The sequence below is a fragment of the Enhydra lutris genome, unplaced genomic scaffold (genome assembly GCF_002288905.1).
Source record: "Enhydra lutris kenyoni isolate GAN:26980312 unplaced genomic scaffold, ASM228890v2 scaffoldscaffold33, whole genome shotgun sequence".
In the NCBI taxonomy this organism is placed as follows: Eukaryota; Metazoa; Chordata; class Mammalia; order Carnivora; family Mustelidae; genus Enhydra; species Enhydra lutris.
This window is the reverse complement of record NW_019154117.1, coordinates 13261583-13273598: the sequence shown is the minus strand read 5'-3', so window position 1 is coordinate 13273598 and position 12016 is coordinate 13261583.

The following is a 12016-nucleotide window of genomic DNA, read 5'->3' as shown; positions in this document are numbered from 1 at the left end:
TTACCCCATCCCCCCACCCACCTCCCCTCCAGTAACCCTCAGTTTGTTCCCTTTAGTTAAGAGTCTTTTATGGTTTGCCTCCCCCTCTGTTTTCCTCTTATTTTATTGTTCCTTCCCTTCCCCTATGTTCATCTATTTTGTTTCTTAAATTCCACATATGAGTGAAGTCATATGGTATTTGTCTTACTCTGCCTGACTTACTTCACTTAGCATAATACCCTCTAGTTCCATCCACATCATTGCAAATGGTAAGATTTCATTCTTTTTGATGGCTGAGTAATAGTCCATTGTATATATATCACATCTTCTTTATCCATTCACCTATCCATTCAGTGGACATCTAGGCTCTTTCCATAGTTTGGCTATTGAGGACATTGCTGCTATAAACATTGGGGTGCAGGTGTCCCTCTGAATCACTATGTTTATATCCTCTGGATAAATACCTGGCAGTGCAGTTGCTGGGTCATAGGATAGCTCTACTTTTAGCTTTCTGAGGAACTTCCACACTTTTCCAGAGTAACTGCATAAGTTTGCATTCTCACTAACAGATTATAGCTCATTCTTACCCAGCTCCCCAACATCTTATTTTTATCTTAAATTGAGTATTTTTTTTTACTTTAGTAAACTGCTATTAAGTCAACTTCTTTCAAAATATTCGTAACTTAGATTTGCCTTTGTTCCTATTTAAACAAATTGATGAGGTTTTAAAAATTTGGGCTTTAATAATATTTCACTAAATGTGTAAATTTTTAAAAATTAATGTGCACATCCCTGGCACTGAAAAATAATATTACCAGAATTGGGAAATTTCAATGGTAACTGGGAGTGGATCACGGGAGTGGGAGCAGCATCTAAAGGTTTAGGTACCATGTTGGTCCATTTCTAGAAATAAGAGGATTTTCTTAAAAAGAAGGAAACCTTTCAGTCAATAATCAGGATTTTTTTTTTTTAAGGAATCTAAAATCTTCATTTTAGTTAAGGATTTTAGTCCTCTTTCCCCCCTGCTTATAATAATATGAACAAAGAGTGGAGAATCCTTATTTTGTCCCCCTTTATGATTAGAAAATAAGTGCCCTCCCAGACCACTATTAAGGAAGAAAGTATTTGCAACACCTGTTCAAGAATGGAAGGGCAGACTTTATTCAGAACCATCATAAGTGTAAGGACCAGCACAACGTACCTAACTCAAAAAGCAAGAAGTGGGAATTTAAAGCCAAGAACCAGGGAAAGGGTCAGTGGGTAGAAAATTACTAAGAAGGTGGACGCCTGGGTGGGTCAGTCACTCAAGTGTCCAACTCCTGATCTCAACTTAGATCTTGATCTCAGGGCCGTGAGTTCAAGTCCTGTGTTGAGTTCTACCCTGGGCATAGAGCCTACTTTAAAAGAAAAAAAAAAAAAATTACTAAGCAAAAACCTCCCTAAGAGGGGTCATGAAGGATACTAGCAAAACCGACCTGACAAGAGTCTTGCTGAAGACAGGTAGGCCAGGTTGACCAGCCGGCACCTGCAGGTGATCTGACCAGGTATCAAGGGCAATCAGATATCGAGAGTGGGGGAGTCTGTGTAAACCAACTTAGCAGGATTTCTCACTAAAACTGGACATGCAGAAACAAACATGGGAGCCCAAAAGTCAAGATCTACTTGAGAACAGAGGTCAGAGGAGCCTGAGTAAAGTTTGGTCAAGGAAAGAATCTTTGTCACTAGACAGAAGCGATGTGGGTGTCGGGAGAATCTCAGGCTGCTTCCGTCTCTGTCCTAATGCAGCTCTGTGACTGCAGGCAAGTCACTGTACCGCTGCGATCTTCCGTGTTCCTGACCCGGAAAATGAAAGGGCTGCTTTAGACAGGATTCAGGTTCTTATCTGCTTTAATATTTTGAGATTCCAGAAGAGGATTCTTTTTTTTTTTTTTTTAATTTTATTTTTCATAAACATATAATATCTTTTTATCCCCAGGGGTACAGGTCTGTGAATCGCCAGGTCCACACACTTCACAGCACTCACCATAGCACACACCCTCCCCATGTCCATAATCCCACCCCCCCCAACCCCCCTCCCCCCATTAACCCTCAGTTTGTTTTGTGAGATTAAGAGTCACTTATGGTTTGTCTCCCTCCCAATCCCATCTTGTTTCATTTCCTCTTCTCCTACCCCCTTAACCCCCCATGTTGCATCTCCTCTCCCTCATATCAGGGAGATCATATGATAGTTGTCTTTCTCCGATTGACTTATTTCGCTAAGCATGATACCCTCTAGTTCCATCCATGTCGTCGCAAAAGGCAAGATTTCATTTCAGAAGAGGATTCTTATTCAGAGCCTCATTTCATCTTAAATAGGAGGACAGAATTAGAACTCAAAGTTAGAGGCTCAGTCAGTGGCTCTCTCCAGTGAAGCGCTCCTCATTTTGTCTGAATGTATGCTGTTCTTCCAAAGTGTCCCCACAAGGCGTTCTTCCTGGCCACAGACATCTCTGTTTAGACTTCTCCAGCACTATCCACCAACAAGAGACTTTCATGTTCCTTCAAGCTTAACTGTGGGTCAGTTCAAATTCAAGTACAGAATCTGACAACATCTATACTCTTGTTTCTGGAACGAATTGGTAGACTCTGAGGGAGGAGGCTAAGAGAAGGGAGTGATAAAAGCATGTGAGTGGAATTAATATCTTCATCGGCCGTGTGTGTAGTCTATGAATTGAAAAGCCAAAAAAATCTCCATAATCCTCACTTCTCGATTGAAACTCGACAGAAAGGCCTGAATTCGTTGAGGCTAGGAAAATATGTCCACGAAACGAACTTCTGGCAAACGATGATGACCGAACCAGAGGAATCACGTTTTGAACACTCAGTCTCTTCACAAAGGCCATGACTTCCTCACACAGTTTGTTTCACTGACAAATGTTCTCTCTCCTCAGACAGAGCTGAGCTAAAATGTGAGAAGCAACTGGCACCACTTGGCTACTCAAGAGCACCACTTGGCTACTCCACATTTTTGAAGAGACTGCCTGCACTTTCCCGGATGGACGCAGGATGCAGCCTCCATGAGGAGATGGAAACCATTGTTCTCCTTCCCCCACAGCAGCTTCTTGAGCTTTTAGCTTAAATCATGTCTCTTTGAGGGCCTGGAGTTCCCTCTTCATTTCCCCATCAGCCCCCCTAGCAGAGCACATCCCCTTTCCAAATAGCTCCCACCTTTGATCACTAATCTTCCCACCGGTTGTCAGTGAGCGGTCCATTCAACATTCCAATCTTGAAATCCTGATGAAGACAAATGAGAAATAAGCTCATTGTGAAACAGCGCCTGGTGCATTAAAGTCTCTCGATTCCCTTTGCTTCCCCTCTGCTCTGAGGCCTGGATATGGAACGGAGACTGGGTTTCAGTGACAGATGGCAGAGGATAATCTTCCATTTTGACATAAAGTTAACCCTCAGAGGGGCTGGAAAAAGCTTTCTCTTGGAAAATCGGTGGTTTCATATTTCCATGCTTTTAACTAGAAAAAGCATCTTTCTGATTTTCAAGACAGAGAACATGCCTTTCCTTTTAAGTGAGCCCACCCTGCAAAATGCTAAGAGCCTCTCCATTTCATTTTATTTACGCTTCTGGGAGTGCGTTGCGTGTTTTAATCAATGCCGATTTGACTGCATTTGAGGCTTAGTGATATATAAGAAGACGGGTCTATAAGGACATTCCAATAAACAAATTCCAGAAAAGCTGTCTTCCCGTATTATTTGTTGACATTTTTATAGAGGACGGAAGACTAAAGGAAATACATTACTGAAATTAATTGTCTAAAGTTGATAAATAGGGACTACACATGTGACTAAAAACATGTCTTTAGATCTTACACTGGCTAAGAAAGCACAGGTTGGTATCCAGACAAAGCATTTGTTTTATCCCGTGACCAAGTTCAGCCAGAGGGGGTTATGATTCTGTGTGTGAAGAGAGCTTGTACTAAGTGTTAGAGCAAAACAGGGAGAGTATCACTGAGACCAATAGCTTCCAACCTTAATCAACAGACGACAAAGAAGTCAAAAGACAAATTACCAGTAAGGCAAAAAACCCTGGGTGTTTTATGATCATTTAAGAAAAATAAGAGTGAAAAAAAAAAAGAAAAGAAAAATGAGAGTGAAGATGATTCCAGGTATGGCGGGAGAGAGAGGTCTAGCTCAGAAGGAAGAAAACACCTTGCCTGGGCGGGTGTCTGAGCTAGGTCACAACACACTCAGGTATAAGCACTCACACTTGAATTTGGGGAAAAGCTGTAAAAGGAGAGTAATTCTTCATGTGGCTTTCAATAATAGTGATGCCCATGCTCCTTCGTATGGCTCTGCAGAATGGTTATGATGGAGAACATACATACACGGAGCAGGGTGGGGAAACCTGGATTCCATTAGAATCCTGAACAGGGGCAAGCCATGTCTGCATAAGTTAATAATCTCTCTCTCTCTCTCTCTCTCACTCTTTCTCTCCCTCCCTCGAATTGCTCTCCTACACTGAGCATCTGACCCTAGAGACCTTGAGGAGCAAGAATAATCCTTTCATAAAGAATGAGGGTGTGCAGTAGGTGGAGGGAGAGGTGCCCAAGGTTGAAACTTGGTTCTCCTGCCTCACACGCCATTGCTCTGACAAAGTAATTGCTGCTTCTGCTCCAAAGGAAGAGACTCTTCCTGGGCCTGAGGGATATTGCAATCATTATTAAAGGGGAAAAGCAACTGAGGTAGCAAAGAATAACAAAAAAGGATTAGCCGGGAAATAGAGGAGCTCTAAGACCCATAGCATGGCATTTTTCTCCAACATACTGACCATCATCACATCCCTGAAGATTTTCTTGAGTGCTCCCTTTTTCCGGGTAGTGACCCAAGACTGGAGACAATCCAACCTCCCTCCTAAGTTTTCATTATGTAGTTCCCCATTAAGAAAGGAGCTTGTCCTTGAAGCTCAGAAGATTGTGTTTACCTCTAGGCAGAAAAGTGATGAAGGACAACATCTTAACATGAAAAATAAACTCCATCCACTCATCCACACATTTCTCAAGTTTTTGTAAATGAATGTTTCTCACAGAGAAACTCCTAAGTGGTGTTTGGGACTTATAATATCATGGATACATTTTATTATGAAAATTATCTTTTGAGTGCCATTTCAAGGACCGGACCACCATTTCCCACAATTTCAGCCCCCAAAGTAGAAACAAAACAAAACAAAACCCTCCAAATAACTAAGTCACAAATTTTGGATCCCACGAAAGTAGGAACTATCTGCACTCAGATTTAACAACCTTTAGGTGCTGGTGACAAAGGGAACAGTGCAGCGTAACTCAGAAGTGGCACATATATCTTCCCATTTGCCCAAAACTAAGTTAACTAAATCAGTGACCTTGAAGATACAATGGTCAGTAGAGTGGTTGAGGTTGGAATCAGGTTTCAGCTGCCTAAGAATGAAGAAGGCAGGAAGGGAAGCTTTTCAGGAAGGAGAAAGGACAAGGCAGATCCAGGTAAAGTTCTTTAGGATGGGGCAGAATTCAGCAGACTTGGGAAACACAGTTACTGTGGTATCGAACACTGGGTGGAAGGGTGAAGGCATATGGCTCTACCACTATCTCAAAAACGCACAAACTTGGGACTTCTGAGGACTACAGACCTAGCCTCTGGATTTACAGCTCTGCCATGAATTCACTATGCTAGGTTATCAGTTAAGACTTGACCTTGGGACTCACTCCATCAACAAATAATACCACATATAAAGAGGGTACAATATTATATCCCATAACAGTTGCCACAAGAAATACATGTGTAGGGCGCCTGGGTGGCTCAGTTGATTAAGCAACTGCCTTTGGCTTAGGTCATAATCCCGGAGTCCCGGGCTCGAGTCTCACATCGGGTCCCAGCTCCGCAGGGAGTCTGCTGCTCCCTCTGACGTTCTCCCTCTCATGCTCTCTCTCGCTCTCTCAAATAATAATAATAAAAAATGTGTATAGCAATTCATACATGCATAACCTATATCAAGAAGATGCTTTGAAAGTAAATGATATGAAGTCAGCAGTCAGGAAATGCTGAGTGTTATTAGCGAAATGAGTGTTGCGTCTACTGCTACTACGTGCCACTGCCTACTAATGACATTATCCATTCTGGTCTTCAGAGTTCAAATGCTGGGGCTATGGGACCTGGTGTATGCAGGCATAGGGGGAACACAGTACTCTTACCAGCATGTCATCTTGGAAGCAAAGGAGTGATTTTAGGAAAGAAGAGGTCACAGGGGAAGCAGTGGAATAATAATGTCTCAATAATCGGTGATTATCTCGAGATAATGAATGCTTCTATGAGGCAGCAAGCATGGGGGAGGAGAGGAATGAAGTGATGAAAATGGCCCTAATTAGGTTTTCCTGTAATGGAGTTATGCAACAGTCTGAATTGGTCAGGTTAGAACACTGGGTAAAGATCCCTATGTCAGTAATGTGAGACCTCTCCTCTCTGAAAACATCTTTTATTTTGTAATTACTTTTTAAAGGTGGGTTTGTGTGAGCTTTGGAAATTCTCATTTTTATTTCTTTCCAACTTATTTTTGGCCTTCAGATAGCTACTCAAAGTTAATGAAATGGCAAAGTTATTCCTAGTAACCAAGAAATCGTTGAGAGAGGGGTGGGAGGTGGAAGGAACAGCAGCAAGTTAAGATAGCCTTCAGTCCTTCAAGCCTTGAATATAAACAACTTAAAAGCTAACACTTTGATCATGCTGAGCGCTAACATATGCCAGTGTTTTACATAAATAATCCTATGAAGTAGGTACTATCCTCCAGGTTAACTGGCCCAGGACCCAGATAGGACGTGGCAAAGCCAGCATATTCGAACCTAGACCCAGTGTATTCACACTCCTAATATTGTGCTGTCTGGCTTCCTGGTGGGCCCTAACTGTGGGTGGCTTTGTATGACCAGCATTTGGTCCATGGAGCCTTCCCCTATGGAGGGGTCCCAATGGCAACCGGACACTTTGTTCTCCATGACTCACCCACCAACAGGCCATGTTTCTATTGCTGACATCTTCCCACTGCTGCCTGGAGTTGCAATTCTTATTATTTTCCTTAATGGAGATTAGAAGCTAAGGTCATTGTATGTATTCAAATTAGAGCTGCTCAGGGGTACCTAGATGGCTCAGTTGGTCAAGCATCTGCATTCTGCTCAGGTCATGATGTCTGGGTCCTGGGATCAAGCTCCATGTTGGGTTCTCTGATCAGCAGGGAGTTGGCTTCTTTCTGTCCCTCTGTGCCCATGCTCTCTTTCAAACAAATTTTTTAAAAATTAAATAAATAAAATCTTTTAAAAATATTAGGGCTGCTCAGAGAAATGGACTTCCGTGAAGGCTTAAAAAGCAATCAGAAACCTTTTCTTTCTTTTTTTTCTGATAAAGGAGAGAGAGATTCTATTGTCTTGATCTGAGCAGCAAACTATTCTACCCTTGCTCAGCAAGAATAGGTTGCTAGAAATATTGCAAATTTTTTTCTTAAGATTTGGTGGGTGAATTTTTTTCTTGAAATTCAGTGGATAAACATGTCTTTAATTTTTAATACTCTTAACAAGAAAAAAAATTTTTTGTGAAAGTTAGAATATATATTTTATTTTCGTGGAAGTGTCTGGTATTTCTTATCACAAGTGAGATGATAAATTATTTAATGCAGGCAAAAAAGGGAGACAAGAAAGAAGGGCTGTCAGAATAGTAGGAATCCAATTCGAGGAATTTCAGCCCCCAGAGATGGAAGTCATAGCCCAACATTTCCCCCATCTTTTTTAGGGCATGTAAAATGCCAGATGAATAACGAAGAAGACTCTGAACAGGTAACATTGACTAAAAGGAGGGGACTCTTCCGTCCGATCACCTGGCTTCAATTCTGCTTCCATCACTTACTAGTGGATTGAATCTTTGTGCAGTTTACTCAGTTCCTCTGAGTGTCAGTTTCCCCGTCCGAATGAGGGATAAGCATGGTTCCAAATTCATAAGATTGTTGTGAAAATTTAATACAATCATCTATGTAAAGCTGCACAAGATAAATGCTAAATAAATATCAGCTATTACTTTATTAATATTTAACTTACAGAGAGGTTTCTTAGCCTTGACACAGCAGTTAGCACACACCAAATGTTCCAAAACAATAGAAAGGGATTTTCTCACGGTTCTGGAGTCAGAAATCCCAAGTCAAGGTGTTAGCAGGGCTTTACTTCCTCTGAAGGCTCTAAGGTAGACTCCTTGCTTATCTCTTCCAGCTTCTGGCTGCGTCACTCCAACTCTGGGTGGTCCTCAATGGCCCACTACTCTGCGTGTCCTCTTCTCTGTCTCTTATAAAGACCCATGTCATTGGTCTTAAGGCCCATGTGGGAAATCCAGAATGATCTCAAGATCTTTTTTTTTTTTTTAAAGATTTTATTTATTTGACAGAGAGAGACCACAAGTAGACGGAGAGGCAGGCAAAGAGAGAGAGAGGGAAGCAGGCTCCCTGCTGGGCAGAGAGCCCGATGCAGGACTTGATCCCAGGACCTTGAGATCATGACCTGAGCCGAAGGCAGCGGCTTAACCCACTGAGCCACCCAGGCGCCCTCCTCTCAAGATCTTTAACTTAATTCCACCTGCAAAGACTCTTTTTCCAAGTAAGTTCCCATTCACAAGGCCAGGGTATTAGAAGGTGGACACACCTTTTCAGGGGCCACCATTCAATTGGCTACAGGTGTCAGGCATGTCCTTCCAGGTCTCTTTCAGTTTTATTCTTATTCTGATCTTATACTGTTTCCTAAATGCTGAAGGGCCGGTCTTGACCCAAGAAGCACTTAGGCCAATGCAAATCAGAAACAATGGCAGCTGTGAGAGAGGTGCAGATGGAGACAATGGAGGAGGAGAGGCCATTTTGGAAGGGAGACGGTAACTGAACCAGGCGGTGAGCACCATGTGAAGGTACAGGGATGGGAAAATAAACATTCCACGTAGAAGAAACAGCAGAACAGACACAGAGAAGTGGAAGAGCATGGGGTATATATTTAAAATAGCAAAGGGCTTTTGCTTTAGAACAAGGGTCTGCAAACTATGACCTGTCCATCCCTCTGGTTTTGGCTGGCTCTGAACGAATGATGTTTTTCATATTTTTTTTTTTTAGATTTTATTTTTTTATTTGACAGAGAGAGATCACAAGTAGACAGAGAGGCAGGCAGAGAGAGAGGGAGGGAAGCAGGCTCCCTGCTGAGCAGAGAGCCCGATGCAGGACTCGATCCCAGGACCCCGAGATCATGACCTGAGCCGAAGGCAGCAGCTTAACCCACTAAGCCACTCAGGCGCCCCTGTTTTTCATATTTTTTAATGGTTGGAAAATACCCGTAGGATAACGAGAAGTTTGGAACATGTGAAAGTTATACAAAACTCAAATTTCAGGGACCACACCTAAAGGTTTATTGCAATCCAACTACCCTCATTCATTTACGTATCCTCTATGGCTGCTTTTGTATGACAATGGCCGAGCTGAGCCAAAGAGCCTGACCATTTACCATGGGACTCCTCACAGAAAAAGTGTGCTGACTCTTTCTTCAGAAGAAGTGTAAGGTGCATAAAGGCAAATACGGGAAAAGACAAGGTGCTGGTTCCCTTTACTCACTCAGCCTTTTGTAATAGTCTCTGTTCTCAAATTTGCCTCATTTTTTCCTGCTCATCTAAATATACTATTCTAACTCTCTCAAGGCTTTCTTTGGTTGTTTGCTAAATTACCTCATGGCTGATTTTGCAATCTTCTTTAAGCTGTGGTTGAATCACAGCAGTTTAATGTATAACTTATTATACCCTCTAGGTAATGTATTTGGAATTTAGGAGACTCCAAAATGCAGAACTGTCCCCCACCCCCGCATCTACCCTCCCTGGGGAGATTGGTGGGACAGAGAGGATTTATTTGCAAACATGAGTCTTTCTTGACCCTTCATGATGCACCACACAGGCAGCCAATTCTTCTACCAACCAAAAACAAATTTAGTTGACTGTTTTGTTATTTTCTTTTCGATTGGTTAAGGTAATAGCCATTTGCTGTTTAAATGCCCCTTGTGGGAAGCAAAAATGGCAGGAATTACCATGCAATAATTGTCAACCATTGAGAGTGTTGCGTCTCTGTGCCCTCTTTAGTTAATAAGGCAGCCCTGGTAGTGATCATTAAGATGGTGATTTTTCCATGAAGGAGAAAGCAGCTCCCTGATGAACCGGAGCTGAGATTAGAAATGGTAGAAGCAGTATTCTCAAACTTCAGCATGGGGAAGAATTGTCAGGGGAGCCTGTTAAAATGCGTTTTCTCTGGTGTCTTCCCCAGGGAATCTGTGGGGCTTCGGTGGAACTCAGGACTCTGCAGCAATGAGTTAAAAAGGAGGAGGAAATGGAGGATACAAACTGCATCCCACAAACGAATCTTGGATATTTTGTTCTTCACCTGGTCCGAGAATCCCTCAGTCATTATAGTTACAGATATACTTGGGCATAACACAAGAATATAGACAGGGACATCGCTCTGAAAACTTTCCTATTCTCATGTTCTGTTTAACTACCTTTATTGGTCCCTAATCTAAGTAAGTTATCTAAATAATCTAAGTAAGTTATCTACCTAATCTAAGTAACTAGGTTTGGGAAAAGGGCTGGTCTTTGAAGGCTGGTCTTTATACACACAATGGAGTATTACTCAGCCTTAAAAGGAGGGAATTTCTGCCATATGTGACAGCGGAGATGAACCCTACAAAACATTACGCTGAGTGGGGGCACCTGGACAGTGCAGTCTCAGCTGAGTGACCGACTCTCGGTTTCAGCTTGGGTGGTGATCTCAGGACCATGAGATTGAGCCCCACGTCGGCCTCGGCACTCAGCAGGGAATCTCCTTGAGTTTCTCTCTCCCTTGGCCCCCTCACCACCACCCACACCCTCACTCTCTCTAAAATAAATAAATAAATCTTTAAAAACACAAACAAAACATTACACTGAGTGAAAAAGCCAGTCACAGGAGACAAATTCTTCAAGACTCCACTTCTGGGGACGCCTGGGTGGCTCAGTTGGTTGGACAACTGCCTTCGGCTCAGGTCGTGATCCCGGGGTCCCGGGATCGAGTCCCACATCAGGCTCCCAGCTCCATGGGGAGTCTGCTTCTCCCTCTGACCTTCTCCTAGCTCATGCTCTCTCTCACTGTCTCTCTCTCAAATAAATAAATAAAATCTTTAAAAAAAAAAAAAAAAGACTCCACTTCTGTAATATCTAACATAGTCAAACGCATAGAAATCCAAAAGTAGAACGGTGGTGGTTGAGGGGAGCGAGGGGGAGAGATGGGGAGTTGCTGTTCAGTGTGTAAAGTTTCAGTCATGGAAGATGGAAAAGCTCTAGAGATGTGCTTATAGTTAACCATAATGCATTGTTCACGTAAACATTTATTAAGAGGATGGATCTTGTGTGTGTGTGTATATGTGTGCATGTGTTTACCACAATTAACACACACACACACACACACACACACACACAGGCAGTATAAACAGAGATTCAAACGGGAACTCTGGACAGAGGCTGCTTGACTGAAGCTCACCTCTCTCAGTAACACAGTAAACTTGGACGGGATCCTAATCTCTCCGCAGCCTAGTTTCTTCATCTGTAAAATGGGAATAATACCATTACCTATGTCTTGGAGTAGTTGTGAGCATTAAATAACCAAAATAGAGACTGGCCTGCAGCACATTTCAATAAATATAAGCACTTGTTGGAGAAATTCTATGTGCCCTCGTGTACCACTTAAGAATGATCTGAGCATTAGGAAATGTCATATTTAAATGAGTTATACTGTTTAAAGATTTTATTTATTTGAGAGAGAATATGAGTAGAGTGAGGGGCAGGAGGAGAAGCAAACTCCCCACTGAGCAGGGAGCCCAATGAGGGGCTCAGTCCCAGCACTTCAGGATCATGACCTGAGCCAAAGCAGACACTTAACCGACTGAGCCTCCCAAGCACCCCAAATGAGTTATAATTATGCCAACACATTCCA